Source organism: Macaca nemestrina, chromosome 3 (assembly GCF_043159975.1).
Source record: "Macaca nemestrina isolate mMacNem1 chromosome 3, mMacNem.hap1, whole genome shotgun sequence".
In the NCBI taxonomy this organism is placed as follows: Eukaryota; Metazoa; Chordata; class Mammalia; order Primates; family Cercopithecidae; genus Macaca; species Macaca nemestrina.
In genome coordinates this window covers 144,649,455-144,665,181 of record NC_092127.1, presented here as the reverse complement: position 1 = coordinate 144,665,181, position 15,727 = coordinate 144,649,455, and the positions used below count along the sequence as shown (strand labels likewise).

The 15,727-nt window shown below is 42.4% G+C and overlaps 1 protein-coding gene across 4 annotated transcripts in view; it reads left to right on the top strand.

Moving 5' to 3' along the window:
- Positions 1–15,727, top strand: part of LOC105463327 (RasGEF domain family member 1B) — a 789,062-nt gene that overhangs the window by 324,767 nt on the left and 448,568 nt on the right. The window lies entirely within an intron of this gene.

Genomic DNA, 15,727 nt, shown 5'->3' with positions numbered 1-15,727 from the left:
AAGGAGCTTTTTGGCAGAGTTGTTAGAGTTTTTTAGGTATAGAATCATACTGTCAATGAAGAGACCTAGTTTGACTTCCTTTTCGTATTTGGATGCCATTTATTTCCTTCTCTTGCCGGATTGCTCTGGCTAGGACTTCTAATATTGTGTCGAATGGGAGTTGTGAGAGTGAACATTCTTGTAAAAAGAATAATTTTCTTTTGAAAATTTACTGCAGATCTGCTAAGAGAAATTACATATTATCACTGGGAAAGGTTGATTGTCTTGCAGGCTTACCCAATCCTAGTGGAGCTAGATGGATTGGAATTATTACAAACTTGTCTCATACACCAAAGGGAATAAGAACAAGGACACTGGGGAAAGGAGATCAGAGGAATGTAAGGGCTCTGAGTCATGGGAAAAGAAGAGAAGAGAAGGAAAGGGAAGGGAGAAGTAAGGAAAGCAAATGGAGCTGTGATGGGCCACTGAGATTTTCCTTTCAGAATTGAATTACTCAGTCTCCAGCTGCTAAGAGTGCATTGGCTGCTGAAGGCTCACAGCTGAGTCCTCTCTCAGATGTTGCCCTTGCTTGAAGGGAGCTGCTTAGCCCAAGGTTACAACCCTTCTCTAATCAAGTTGGCACTGCCAGAACTCATTGTAGGCATTACTGAAAGGCCATCCTGGCTTGGTAGTTCGTTGTGGAGTTGGCTGAAGCTTCTGTTGCAATCAGGGGCAACTTCTCCTTCTGCCCAGGCCTGTTTCTCTTACCTTTCACAGCTGTGGTTCTTCAAGCACTTCTCTGTAAAGTTCCTGAATGCAAATCTCCATCTTAGAGTCTATTTCCTGGAGAACTGGACCTATGAGAATAGAGAGGGGAAAGGAAGAGAAGGGAAAGTAAGGAAAGTAAAAGGAAGGGACGAGAACCCAAAGGAGAGGGAATTTTTCCCTGTGGACCATCATATGTGGTCATTCCTGAAGGCATCTAAATTGAAAGACCCATTCCTGTTAACCTCCAGGAAAGTTACTCAGTATAGTTAGACAAATGACTCCAACTTGAAGTAAAGGACTCTTTGTACCTTCTTCTGGATTCCCTTGATGTGCTTGCTCAGCTAACACTGAGATTATTTAATAATGGATGATTCTGCTCACCTTCCACTATAAGGGCTAGTACTGGGTTTAGGTAGTAATTCTGTATATAGAGTCTGCTTTGTTACAAAATCTGTTTTCTCCATCCTCTCACCGCTCTGCACCATAGTTGAACTTAACCAGCTCTGCTCCGAACAGAACAGCACTGTGTGTGCAGAAGAAAATGTATTTGTTAGAAGAAAAGGGAAAAAGTCTACTTACAGCTTCTATAGTGAGGAGCTTTCACCAAGAGGCTTTATGCTTCTCTCTCCTGCTAGTAGGATATGGAAGTGGGTTTCATGGTCTTCCATATGAAGCATACAGTGGGCCTGCAAAAGTTAAATTTTAAAATAAATTATACTGGCCCTGTAATCAGTGTGGTCTTACTAGCTGGGGTGGGAGGGATTCACTGGAAACACGACTCTGAGACTGGGGAAGGTGAGGCCCCATGAACTACAAATCCACATCCTCATACATGTCTGCGTACAACCATTCACCTTCAGGCATTCTCAGTTAGCTTTATCTATTTGCTGCCATTTATGAACTTGTTTCCTAACAAGAGCTCCCGCTTGAAGGATACCGTTAATATTCTACCATTTGCTCCTATTTCAAGAAATTCTGTTTTCTTTGTGGGTTTGCCACTATGAGATTCAATTTCCCTGATAGATGTGTGTTTTCTGGCCTCCCTTGTGTGATTAATTCAGAGGAAGCATTTATCTGTTGTGATCTAAATGTGTATTTGTTTTACCCTGAACCAACAAGACAATTACAAATGTTGTCTTGCCTGCAACCATAGGCTTAGAAATGCAGTTGTCACAATGAAAGCCACAAAGCTTATGACTTCTGGGCTCTGTGCTGACACTTGACTAGCTGAATACATGCAGAAGCCAGAAAGTGGAAAATTTATTACTGGCGATGATGAATGATTTTCTGCCCTGCAGAACTGGCAACGGACTTTGCTTGGACATTAATTGGACCCAGAGTTGTTCCTATAAGTATGCAGAGTAACATGACTGTCTTACTTCTCTACAATACTATGTGCCTGAGGAAACTCCAACCACATTAATTGTGTGGAAGTGCCCTGACTTCTCCCACCTGCCTCCGGGTTCTCACGGACTCTAAAAGCTCTGATGGGCCCCAGCATCTGAGACAGACTCTGAGACTGAATGGAACTTGAGCAAGTAGCTCATCCTGTGTTGAGGACCTGGGATAGGGCTGTTCTCACAAAGGAAAATTCAGGGATGGAGCAGCTCCACTGGTATCCCGGGGAAGGTGGGGCCCCGTGGACTACAAATCCATATCCTCGTATGAATCTGCTTAAAACCCAGTAGCCCTCTGCTGTCATATGCTTAACATTCATAACAAATTCTTTACTGCTCTCAGGGCCAGGCCAAATAAAGTTCTGAAGGCAAAGATGATAATGAAAAATATTGGTGACTGTCCCATCTTTGTTATTAAAGCTGAAAAAAGATATGACTTAGATGGTACCCTTCATAGTGACAACCCTGAGTATCTAATGCTGTCTTGAGATGGTTCCTCAGGGAGCAGTTTTATGTCATTTTCTTGTAACTGTCACTCTAATGTGCTGAAGGGAAGTTTTATTGTCATTTGCATATTCTGAAAGTTTACTGAATTTTAAAAACGTGTGCCTGAGAAATAGCTTGTCTTGATATATTTAGGAATTTGGATTTTTTTTTTTTTTCCCTGATTGGAAATGCCACAAACCTGGCTGCTACACTGATCATTTATTTAGTGTAGCTTTATGTGGAGTTAGTCCAAAGACTTAGGATTTAAAAAGGTATGCTTTTAAAAGTCATGATTCCCATTCACAGTAAAATAAAGGAGTCATACATGTAAGAAAATACTTGGAGTCTCGAATTCCCAGTATAACGCTATGTATTCAGTGCTCTAAGAGCAGGGAAGAAAGTGAAGGGGAGCATTGACCATGTCAGCTTGAGGTACTTTTCCAGTAGGAGTGGCATTTGAAGTAGTTTTTGAAGGAATAACTAGGAGTTTGGAGGATGAAGAAAGATAGCAAAGCCCACTCCAGACAAGGGATAAAGTATGAAAAGGCAGGAGATACAACACAGCGGGGGGATGTTTGTGGATTTGAAAAGTGTTCTGTGGCCAAGAAGGTACATAGAGATTGTAAAGAAGCTGTGCATGATTGCCTGAGGGATTTACAACAGGCACATGGGGCCTTGGGAGGCTTTTAGGCAGGAGAATGAGAGTGAGCAATAGTCAAATACTACATAGAATAAGGTGACTGCACCTTTAAGAACCACCAGTGAGGGACTTGAACCACCAGTGAGGAGCAAGAAGGGAGGTGTGAGGTCTTAACTTCCTGATTCACTGGGTTCCTGCAGGCTCCAGGGTTCTTCCTGTCCTGGTATAGAAGGTGTGGTTCTACTTTCAGCATTGGAGAGAGGAGCTTTTTAGATCACAGGAAAGGATGTATGATGATGGGAGCTGTTCCTGTAAGCTTAGCTTCGTTTATGCCTTTTTCTTTAGAGATTGTGTTAAGCACTTAATACCTGGCAATAAAATATTGTTTTGCTTAAACTAGCTATCATAGTGTCTGTCATCTGCAACTGGACCCAAACTGATATAGCATCCCACCAGGCCTGCAGGCTGAGCTAGGAAGCTAAGAAAGAGACAGCTGAGTTTTGTCAGACTTGATGAGTGGGAGAGTAGATTCAGTGGGGAGTAGGAACCAGGGCACAAATGCAAGTGGAGATGGCTCATAGGCAGGCAGGAAGACAAGTGAAACTAGGTGGAGACAGAGCTGGGGAGGGTGGGGATGCCTCCTGGCACTGGGAGTCTTTGTGAAGATAAGGCTTGCTTTCACTGGATGTCAATAGGTGAGGCATACCTTGGCATTAGTAAGGAAAATATGCCAACAGTTTTGTGAACCCCCCAATATGCTATTACTGTGATAACATTTAAATCTGATCATGGAGGGCAGTAAAGCATGATTGAAAAATTAAATGAACGTATTTTGTTTATTTTATTTTGAGACAGGGTCTTACTCTGTCACCGAAGCTGGAGTGCAGTGACACAATCATGGCTCACTGCAGCCTTGACCTCCCCAGACTCAGATGATCCTCCCACCTTAGCCTCCCAAGTAGTTGGGAGTACAGGTGCACATCCCCATGCCCGGATAATTTTTTTGTATTTTTTTTTTTTTTTTGTAGAGGCAGGGTTTTGCCATGTTGCCCAGGCTGCTCTTCAACTCCTGAGCTCAAGTGATCCACCTGCCTTGGCCTCCCAGTCTGAAGTGCTAGGATTACAGGCAGGAACCACAATGCCCGGCCCTTCTTTTAGACATTGAGTAAAAATTGTTTTGCGTATGTGACGAGGAATAGAAAACAACAAAGCTGCAGAGAGATGCTAGTTTGCTAGTGTGCTAGGCAGTTGCTAGATTCACTCACCAAGTCCATCCTCAACAAGCTGACTGATCTTTGCAAGACATGGCCCTTTAAGGTTCACTTGCATTTGAAACCACAAATGTTAAATTTGTAAATACTAATGGTCTGTGTTTTGTATGTTAGTTGTAGGCTTGTTTTTTAGTTAAAGTAATAGATTTGAAAGTAAATCTGCCAGACAAATACTTTTCTTTTTAAGTACTTCGTGTGTTGGTTGGAAGCTTGTTATTTAACAAATACCTGATAACTAAATTATTAGTCATATAACCTTAATAGTCTATGGATAAAATTGAAGTCATTTCATTATTAATGTTTCATTTACAAAGTGGCTATCTTTTGCCTCGAATATTTCAGATTTTCCTTAGTTTCCCTCATTTAAAGCTAATAAAGTTCTGGATTTGTGTAGATAGCAAATATTTCTTCTAGAATTTGGTCAGATAATTAGAAAGTAGACATAGTGTTTCTGTCCTTCCAGTTGGATTTTATATTTGAGTAGTTTATCAGAAATTACAAATTGAAGACTGATGGTGGCTCAAAATGTGTTTTGTTTGCATGACTTCTATATGATGCTTGAATTAGTTGCCAACAATAAAAATTGAGAGATCTTACCAGAAAGCCCAGGTTTCCCAGCAACCTGGGTGCTTATCTGGCTGGAGCTGAGTAGCCCTGATCCCATTGGAAGGGACATGGCATGCCCCCTCCAGGTGGCCCCAGCCTGTGCGCTGCCCATTTCCCTCATTTACATTGCCTGCCTGACTCCTATGGGCATTCAAGTTTATGACCCAAGTTATGGCTTATGATTGAATAAATAAAAATTGTCACCTATAACTGGAATATAGGGTCCTCTGAAAAATTATGATGTTAAGAGTATCCAACTATTGGTTATTAAAACTGTTATTTGTAATGTAATCTTCCTTGTGAAAAAAAATTTTTTTTCAATTCATGATCTGAGCTATGCAGAGTTTGAAGATTCACCAGGTATAACCTATAGTATATTACCATTATCCTTTTTATTCAGTATTCACTGAGCACCAACTTGGAAAAAAAATTTTGTAATCAGGGCATTTATTTGTCTGGTCCCTCCTGTGATCCTCCAAATTGCTTATTTATTCCGTCATTTAGGCTTCTCTATCTTTGCCGTGTTCTTGGGGGACCTTGTTCTGCTCTATTTCCTTCTTTTTTCTCCAGTGCGTTGTTTGGTGCACTAATATCTGTATCATCTTTTTTCTCATTCTTTTGGCTTGAAAAATATATCCTTTAGTAATGAAGTGCATGCCTAGAAAATAAGCATAAACCAATAGCCACTATTATGGTAAAATATTCAAAGAAAGCCAATATAGCTCCTGTAATTTACATTAAAAAATTAAATGTATCTATGCATTCTTTTATTCAGCAGATACTTGTTGAGTACCTAATGTGTGCCTGATGGTTCTAGATCTGAAGAGTGCCATAGTGAATAAAAGAGAACAAGATCTAGCCACATCCTAGTTGGGAGACAGGCAATGAATGAGCATATTGCAGTGTCATGTCAGGCTGTGACAGTGCCATGAAGAACCATGATGCAGGGTAAGGTGATGGAGTCACATGGGTGCTCCCTTAGGTGGGCTCGGAAGGTAAGGCAACATTTGAGCAGAGACCTGAATGAAGTAAGGGGATGAGGCATGTGGATATTTGTTGGATGCTTTCCTGGCTGTGGGAACAGATCTTACGAGGGCCCTGAGAAAGGATGTTCATGGTGTTTTCTGGAAGATCCTGAAGGCCAGTGTGGCTGGAAGTTAAGTAGGATTTGTAGGCTATGTAGCCCATGAAAATGACTGGGTTTTACTTTAACTCTGATGGGAAATCAGATAAAGTATGTTTGTTTGTTCATTTAAAAAGTATGATATGCTGAGGAGCAGAGCAGGCCATGGAGAATGCCTGGCCAGTGGTGGGATTATTCCTGAAATCACGTTCAGGTCCCATATGATTGACGTGGTACATACACAGCTTGACTATAACTATGGCCAGTTGTTCTGTTCCTGCCCTGACAGTGCCTCCAGGCTCTTTCCCTTCTCCTTGACCACCCCTAACTCCCTCCTGCTGGTGCAGGGTATTCCTTAGAGAGTGTAACACAGTACAAAAGCATTGCATGCAGGCTTGTCATACATTTGTGATTTGTGATGTGCTTGCATTGGTGCTCATTTGAGTCCTCTGGGAGAACATGGATTCCAGGAACAATGAATGTGTGATCTAAGCAATATGAATATCTGAATGTTCACTCAGGGATGCATCTGCATTTATTGGAACTGACAGCAGAAGTCCTGGCTTGGCAGCATTCTGTTCAAAATCCTCCAGGTTCACATTTGGATGGGTATGCATTTATTCAGGTGCATCCATTAGAAAGGTAATTTTGATAGAAAAACTAATTTGTGATAACCCATTGACCAAATGGCAAAAGCATTTACTTTCCCATACTCCAAAGCATCTCAGTAATGATGTAACTGTTTGGAATTATCATTCTCATGTTAAGGACTTTATTACTTTTCCTCTTGTAATGCCTTATCAGGACACTGATTTACCTGTTTTTCTAGTAGAGAAGGTGGTCCACCATTAACTTCTAACTAAAACCCACTGATAAGTGTTCCCATGTCAAATGTTCATTTTCATCTTAAGTTAGAAAGATTATTATAGTTTTGATTTGTTCCTGTTTTCACTTTGGTGTGATTTTTAACTCCAAGTAATACTGCAGCACGGTTCAGAACGTTACCTCATCTGCTGTTTCTCTGCCCCTTAGTCACAATACTCCAGGCATCCTGGCTTTCTTGTTTCCAGTCTCAGTTTTTGAACTTGCTGTTTGCCTGAGCACTCTTTTACAACATGTCCACATGGCTCTGTCCCTCACTTCCTAAAGGTTTCTGCTCAAAGTTTAGCTTATGATTGAAGCCTTTTCTGACCATCTTTTGTTAAATACTCTACCTATCTCAAACGCAAGGCCTGACACTGATCTCTTTTATTCTGCATTACTTTTTTCTGTAGCATTTATCACCCCCAGCGTGCTGTTTATCTGCTTGGTTACTTGCTTATTGCCTCCCTCACTGGACTATGAGCTCCACGAGAGCAAGAACTTTGTTGTGATCATTTGCTGTCTCCCTAGTTCCTAGAACAGTGTTCCTCACAAAGGAGTCACTCAATAGTCTTAAAAATGAACTATGATGGCCGGGTGTGGTGGCTCATGCCTGTAATCCCAGCACTTTGGGAGGCCAAGGTGGGTGGATCACCTGAGATCAGGAGTTTGAGACTAGCCTGGCCAACATGGTGAAACCCTGTCTCTATGAAAAATACAAAAATTATTCAAGGGTGGTGGCACATGCCTGTAATCCCATCTACTCAGGAGGCTGAGGCAGGAGAATCACTTGAACCCAGGAAATGGAGGTTGCAGTGAGCCAAGGTTGCACCATTGCACTCCAGCCTGGGTGACAGAGCGAGACTCCATCTCAAACAAACAAACAAAAAAGAATTATGCTGATAAATGGCTGATGAAGTCAAGGTCAAGTTCTAGACCTCTGTTAGTAGCATATTTTCACCAAATGAGCTACTTTCCATGGAGTAGCTCCATCAAAAGCCCAAAATTAGTAATCTTTCTAGCCAAGTGTTTGCACAGGCCATTTTTCTTTGGATATTGGGCTGATTTTTCTTAGGAAAGACGAATTTGCAAGTGTTGATCCTTACTAACAGAATATGTTGGACTGGGTCTCTGAATCCTTGCTCTTCAAAGTGTGGTCCATGGGAGCCATCTTACTGCCATTGCCTGGGAGCTTGTTAGAAATGCAGGATATCAAGGCCCACCCAACCTACTTAATCTGAAATTGCACTTTAATGTAGGTGATTCCTATGCATAACGTTTGAGAAGGACAGTGCTAAATCACCTGACTTTGACCTAGAAATCAGAAGAGATCTTCTTTTTCATTTAACTGTTTTGGAAATCATCATTAGTAAAGGGGCTAACTTAAATACTTGATATTCTTATTTTTCTTTTCTTTTTAAGTTGAAAGCGAAATGGATTTTGAGTTCGTCACTTAATCACTCCTTAAATTCCTTTTCTCTATGAGGAGCAGTGGTCTAAAGTATTTGTGTGTGTATATATGTGTGCGGTATGCCTTCCAGACCCAAGACAGAGCAGATCTGTGGATATCTTCAGTCCCACTTCCCCCTCTCCATTTCCTAACTAGAGTTTTCCAGGATGCTGTATAGCCACAGATGGAGACATTGACCTTCTCAGGAAAATGGTGGTAGCATTCTATTTGAAGAGAGTCGTCCAATGCCCTCATTCCCAGAAAGAATCCCAACTGATGTATTAGTTGGATTGGAAAAAAAAATTAGTTATTTAAGCCCTTACTCTTGTGTCAGATACTATCATATGTGCTTATAAATTTATCTAACAATAACTTGGTAAGATGAAAGTGATGCTATTTTCATCCTCATTTAAAAGTTATGGAAACCACCTCTTGAAAGGGATCAGACATTTGTCAAGTTCACACAGTTACTAAGTAAAGAAGCTGGGATTGCAACCCAAGTGGTCTGGTCCCAGGGCATGAGGCTTCACTATTTTTTGAGGGAAGATCTTGCAATTTTACTACTACCTGTTAGAGAGAAATATGGATTAAATGTTGGTAGAAGGCAATTGCAGGCACTTCAATTGGACTCATTTGAAAGGCAAAAGTATAAAATACTGAATTTTGATCTGAATCATCAAGCATTATTTATTCCCTTTGAGGCTCATAGTTTAACCTTTTGTTATGCAAAGCTGCCAGTGTGATTTTTCCAATGCAGACACTGTCCAGAATGATTAACAAGTTGTATTTATTTTTCACTGTAACTACACTAACAAGTAGAATAACTTGAGATTGTTAAAATTGCTCTCAAACCACCTTCAGGCAATCATTAGCATGCATGCAAGAGGAGGCCGCCCAAAATAGTAATTCCAGTGACTTGATGAGGGGAAGGGGAGGGGAGTGGGAGAAGGAACCAATGTGTGTTTAACACTTTTTATGTGTGAGGCCTGTGCTGGTGTGTTACATACGTTATCTTATTTAATCTTCACAACTCATGAATTAGGTAGTATTATTTCCTCTGCTTTACGAAAGAGGAAAGAACGAGGTTTGGAGCTAACTACTAACCGATGGAGGCAGGATTCCATACGGATTACCTAACCTCAAAGCTCATCTGTTTCCCAACTTAGCATTTTGAAGAAAAACAAGGAAATATTTTAACAGAAACAGATCAACATATTTATTTTTAAAATAAACATTTCCCCACCCTAGTTAAAATCATGCTGTTCTCTTTCTCTCCAAGCTCAGGTTAGTTAACAATGGCAATAGAAGTAAATTAAAAAAAAGAAAAAAAAGATTAGTGGTTTCCGAAGATATCGACTGTCTAAAAAATACAAGAGTAGTGAAAAATGGATATATCTGTATTCAGATACACTATCTATTACATGTCCAGGTCTAACAAATTACCCGTTTGTTCACTTTATTTGAAGGAGGAGTCAGCTTTGTTTGGAACTATAAATATATACATGACTTCAGCTACTTCCCCAGCATCGTACTCCATGGCTTGTGTACGTTGATCTGTGTGGTAAACGCAGGCGGCAGGAAGTCTACCCGAAGTCTTCATTCTAGTGATTTCCTTTGCTGGATGCAGTTGCCCTAATGCTGGTGAATTCTCCAAATTAAAAATCCACACTGATCTTACCTGTCCTTGTTCTGATTTCCTACAAAGACAAAACACATTTTGATTCAAATAACCTAGCTGTCCCTATGAGGCAGAATTTCTCGACATATTTCCAGGCGTGTTGAAAGTCCGCAAAGGAGAGGAGAATCTCTTTTCACTTCAAAATGCATACTGTTTTTCACATTCCAAACGGAAGACAGCTGGGGCTCTCAGTCACCGTGGAAGCAGGCTGGCTTTCTGCATTTTTGCAAAGTGGCTTTTATAGCCTTTAACGAGGCAGCAGCCCCAGAAATTGCTAGAGAATCAGCATATTGAATGTCTTTCCCCTATTCCCAGTTCAAGTGGCTTCTCCAGTTTAAAATGAAGGACTTCCTGGAAGTCCTCAAGACGACTCATTCTTATGCTGCATCTTCATGTGGCCTTCCTTATACAGGGATCTTACATTCTAGTAATTTGGGGCATCAATTTTGAATGTGGAGTTATCAAAGCGTACAGACTGATCATTTTAATTTGAATAACCCTTGCAGTGTCTGGTAAAGAATGAAAAGGGAGGGCAATCATGTCTCCTGTGCCTTTTCCCTATCCTGGGCTTCTTAAAATCCATCCAGTTATTCTCTAGTGACAGTATTTTTCAGCTTCCTGAGGCAGCCAGCAAAACTCTGATGTAAAAGGATTTGTCATTTTGATTCTAGTCGAAATGAAGCATTTTGTACAGTACATGAAAAAATATAGAAGTCTTTTCAGTGGATGAACAGCCTATTATCCATAGCAAAACTACAGTGTTTTATGTCTGTCTGAGAATTACTGATTACAGCAACAGTCCAGGCAGGAAGCAACGAAGCTGCTGCTGAATTGTTGTGGCCTGAAAATAGATGGGAGCTTTATTTTTTTTTTTAGAACACTTTCAATTGGTGCCATGGTCTCCATTTTCTAAAGTATAAATAAGATCTTTGGTTAGAAATCCTGAGGGTGAAAGGCAGCTACATAAATGCAGGAGAAATTCTGTGACTGCCTGATCAATTTTGGAGTTGGAAGGGAATGATGGATAACTGATTCATTCCACTAATGACAAAGCTTGCCTCTTTTGAAACCTGTTTACCTTCATCGGATGATCTATCAGCATTTCCCAGCTGTGTCTGTGACAACCAATTTGAAGGGAAGATCAGTACCATTTATGACTAATATGTCTTGATTTGGGGGAAGAAAACAAAAAAGTCTTTTATGGAGACTTACTACAGCTTCAGTATTCAAATGTCATGACCACCAAGGTTCGGGCTTGTCTTTTTGTTCCTTGGTACAAAAATACTAAGTACGGGAGAGGGAGACAAGAAAAAAGATTTTATCACGGAAAGCGTTGTTTGATAGTCTGAGAAATTTGTAGTAATCATAATTACATGGAGTGCTTCATATTCTTGCACTCAGGGACTGACTGCTTCATGGGCTCACGACCTGTGTGGTCACACAGAGCTGGCTCTCAGAAGGTTGTACTTGGTTTAATGCTCTGCTGTTGTCTTCTTAAAATAGTTGATCATTTTTGAACAAGGGATACTCCATGTTTATTTTGCACTAAGCTCTGCAAATTATGTAGACAGTCTCGCTCGTAGTTTAGAATTAAAAGATGGGTGATGTGAGGACTCTGATCAAATGTTCCAATCTCTAGTTGATTACCAGTTGAGATTGCTTTCCTTTTTCATTCGTGTTCTGTTTTTCTCTTTTTGTTCTTTCCATACAGAGAGATAATTTGTATAATGTATAGTTGAGATAGTTTGAGCTGAGTTCATTCCTCATTTACTTGCTGTGTGACCTTGAGCAAGTGACTTTATTTCCCGAAGCCTTTGTTTAATTACTAATAAAGTGGGAATGATAATAGCATCTAACACACAGAGTGGCTGTGAGGAGTAAATTAGATAATGGTTATAAAACATCTAGCATAGTACCTGACCATGGTAAGCACTCAGTAAATAAGAGCTATAAATTTTCTTTTACTCCAATATTTGGAGACATCCACATATCTATAACATTTTAATATAAAAATTTTCAAACATACAGAAAAATTGAATAATTTTATAGTGAACACTCATATCCATCTGCCATGAGCATTATACTATACTTGCTTTATTGTGTACTTAGTCATCTACTCACCTCCCTGTCCACACACCAATCCATCGTATTTTTTGATACATTTCAGAGTAAATTGCAGACACAAGTACATTTTCCCTAAACATTTAGGCATGAAAATCTTTAGAGTTCAGTATTTGTTCCTTTTTTTTTTTGAGATGGAGTTTCGCTCTCGTTGCCCAGGCTGGAGTGCAATTGTGCAATCTTGGCTCACCACAACCTCTGCCTCCTGGGTTCAAGCGATTCTCCTACCTCAGCCTCCCGAGTAGCTGGGATTACAGGTATGTGCCACCATGCCCGGCTAATTTTGTATTTTTAGTAGAGACGGAGTTTCTCTATGTTGGTCGGGCTGGTCTTGAACTCTCGACCTCAGGTTATCGGCCTGCCTTGGCCTTCCAAAGTGCTGGGATTACAGGTGTGAGCCACTGGGCCCAGCAATATTTGTTACATTTTTTTCTTTCCTGGTAATGCAGTGAAATCCCCAAATCTTAAGTGTATTTTTGCTGAGCTTGGACAAATGCCTGTACTCATTTAACCCAAATTCCTATTAAGTTACAGTCTTAGCCTGGGGTGCTATAACAGAGTATCATAGACTAGGAGGCTTATAAAGGACAGAAATTTATTTCTCACAATTGTGGAGACTGGTAATCTGAGATCAGGGTGCGAGCATGGTCAGATTCTGGTGAGGGCCCACTTCCTGGTTGCAGACTGCAGATTGCTGTTGCATCTTCAAATGACACAAAGAGAGAAAACTAGCTACCCTTCTTCTTATAAGGTCACTAATCCTATTCATGAGTGCTTCACCCTCATGACCTAATTACCTTCCAAATTACCACCTCCAAATACCATCTGTTAATGAAACCACTGAAAGGATTTTTTTTTAAAAAGAGTCTTTATTCCAGCAAGCAGTTTACAAACTGGGGAGAGGCAGCCTTTAGTACAAAACAAAGACAGGTGAGAACAAAGAGAAGAGTTGTTCCCACCCAGTTTCTCACTCCGGTTGGCTATGCAAATGAGGGCTGCAAACTTGTTTAGTTCTGATTGGTTGGCATTAAGATCGAATGCAGGTAACAGTTTCTGATTGGTTGATATTAAGAATGAAGGCAGGTAACATTCTATTGGTTAAGTTCAGGTGGCCAAATGAGACTTCCCAGGGGGGAATGTCACAGGATCCTTAGGGTGTTTACTTTCCCACCAGGAAACCTCTGTGGCTGGTGGTGCCTTTGCCTGAGGTTTTTTTTTTGTTTTTGTTTTAGACAGGATTTCACTCTGTTGCCCCGGCTGGAGTGCAGTGGTGCAATCTTGGCTCACTGCAACCTCTACTTCCCAGGTTCAAGCAAGTCTCATGCCTCAGCCTCCCAAGTAACTGGGATTACAGGTGCGCACCACCACACCCAGCTAATTTTTGTATTTTTAGTAGAGATGGAGTTTCACCATATTGGCCAGGCTCGTCTTGGAACTCCTGAACTCAAGTGATCCACTTGCTTTGGCCTCCCAAAGTGCTGGGATCACAGGCATGACCCACCACACCTAGCCTGCCTTTGCCTGAGTTTTGCTTGGGCCTGCTGGGTTCATTCCACCCACTTGGCCCAATAGGCTGCACTTGGCTTGCACTACTGGTCCAGATCCTATGCCTGCCAAGGGTGAGCCAGGCATGTAGTAGCAAGGGGTGTATAACTGAGTGAGCATGGGGTCCAGCCACTGTGCACAGCCAGGTGCACCAGCTAGATCTAGGATGGCAGCTCCAGGTGCCAGCACAGATGCTGGCTCTGTGCAATGCTGCAGTTGGACCAGATGTATTGCAAGTAGTTTCTGCTGCAGGCACCAACATCTGGACAAGGAGACCGTGGTGGCATCTGAAAGCTTGGAGACACCAGGAACTGCAGAGCCCCAAAGAGAGTGTTACAGAATGTCACAGTTCTGGTCTGGGGAGCACCAAGGTCTGGGTTCCCAGAAGGGCCACAGCTCTTCTCTTCTTGTTGTTGCCTGCAACATGGCTAGCGGGGAGTGTGTTTCAGCCCTGTTCATGTTACAGCTCTTTCAGTCCTGCCATTTGGCAGGTCCTGAGTTCATGTCCCATGTCCAGGAAGAATGAGATATGTGGATAACTGGAGGGTGAGAGAGGAGCTTCACTGAGCAACAGAACAGCTCTCAGGAGACCCAAAGTGGATAGCTTCTTTCTGCTGATAGGTTTTCCCGACAATTGTTCAGTTCTCATCAGAGAGGAGACCCATGGTGGGTAGCTCCTTTCCGTGGGCAGGTTGTCCTGAAGAGTCGAGGAGACCCAAAGTGGGTAGCTCCTTCCTGTAGCTGGTAGTCCCTACATCTGTCCAAGCCTGGCTGAGTCCAGGGTTTTTATGGGCTCACAAGGAGCTGATGCATGCTGATTAATCCATGGTCCTAGAAAAAGCACCATACGTTTTCACTCCAGGCCATGGACTCCACTCAAAACTGGCAGCCTGGCCCCCAGGCTTCAGGCCATCCTTGTCTAGAAGGTGGAGTTTTAGCAGGGACCCATCCCTTTCTGCCCACGAACTTGTATGCCACCTCGCGTCAACATGCTGCCTCCTCATGTTAACATGCTGCCCATAGGGCTCTGGCTGTTTTTGCTGAGGGGTGCCTGCAGGCCTATACTGAGCTGCCCTTAGCATCCCTCATCTGGCTTCCCTCCCGTGCTCATTGGTGCCCAAAGTCTGGAGGGGGCTAAGGTGGCAGGGAGCTGGCATGTCAGTGCTGCCCTGAGTGTATGGACACCTGGCTGGGTGTGAAGTGCTTGGTCCTGGCCACAACCTTGCTCCACACCAGAATGGGCACTGGGAGCAGGGAGAGGCCAGGGAGTGGGAGCAGGCACCTCTGAGCCTGCAGGATCCAGGGGCTTCCTGGGCCCCCCGAGAGAGCAATTCAAAATGGAAATGCCCAGGTCTGGAGCTGTGGCTGGGCAGCTGCAGCTGTGCCCAGGAGCATGGGGCTCCCACCCCACCAACTCAGTAGATGGTGGGGCTCCCACCTGTTCCTGGCCCCTGCCAGCTCCAGGGAGCGAACAGCCCTGGCTGTACCTCCCCAACTGCAGCTGGCATCACTGCAGCAGCTGCTCCAGATGGGCCATCACCACCATCTATTGGTTCAGGTGGCATAAACAGGAACACACAGCTATGAAGGTCCCTAAGTTACACAAGTGTGTGGTTTTCTCAGGAATGCAGAGTGTGTGTGTGACATCTAGTCAGCGGTTGGCCACTTGCTTCCATTTTGAATTTAGGCCCAGTTAGCCACTCAGGGTTCATCTTGAAGGATTGGCCATTTCAGGATTCATACATCCCATTCGGGATTAGATTTCAACATATGAATGCTGAGGAGATAAAAACACACATTTC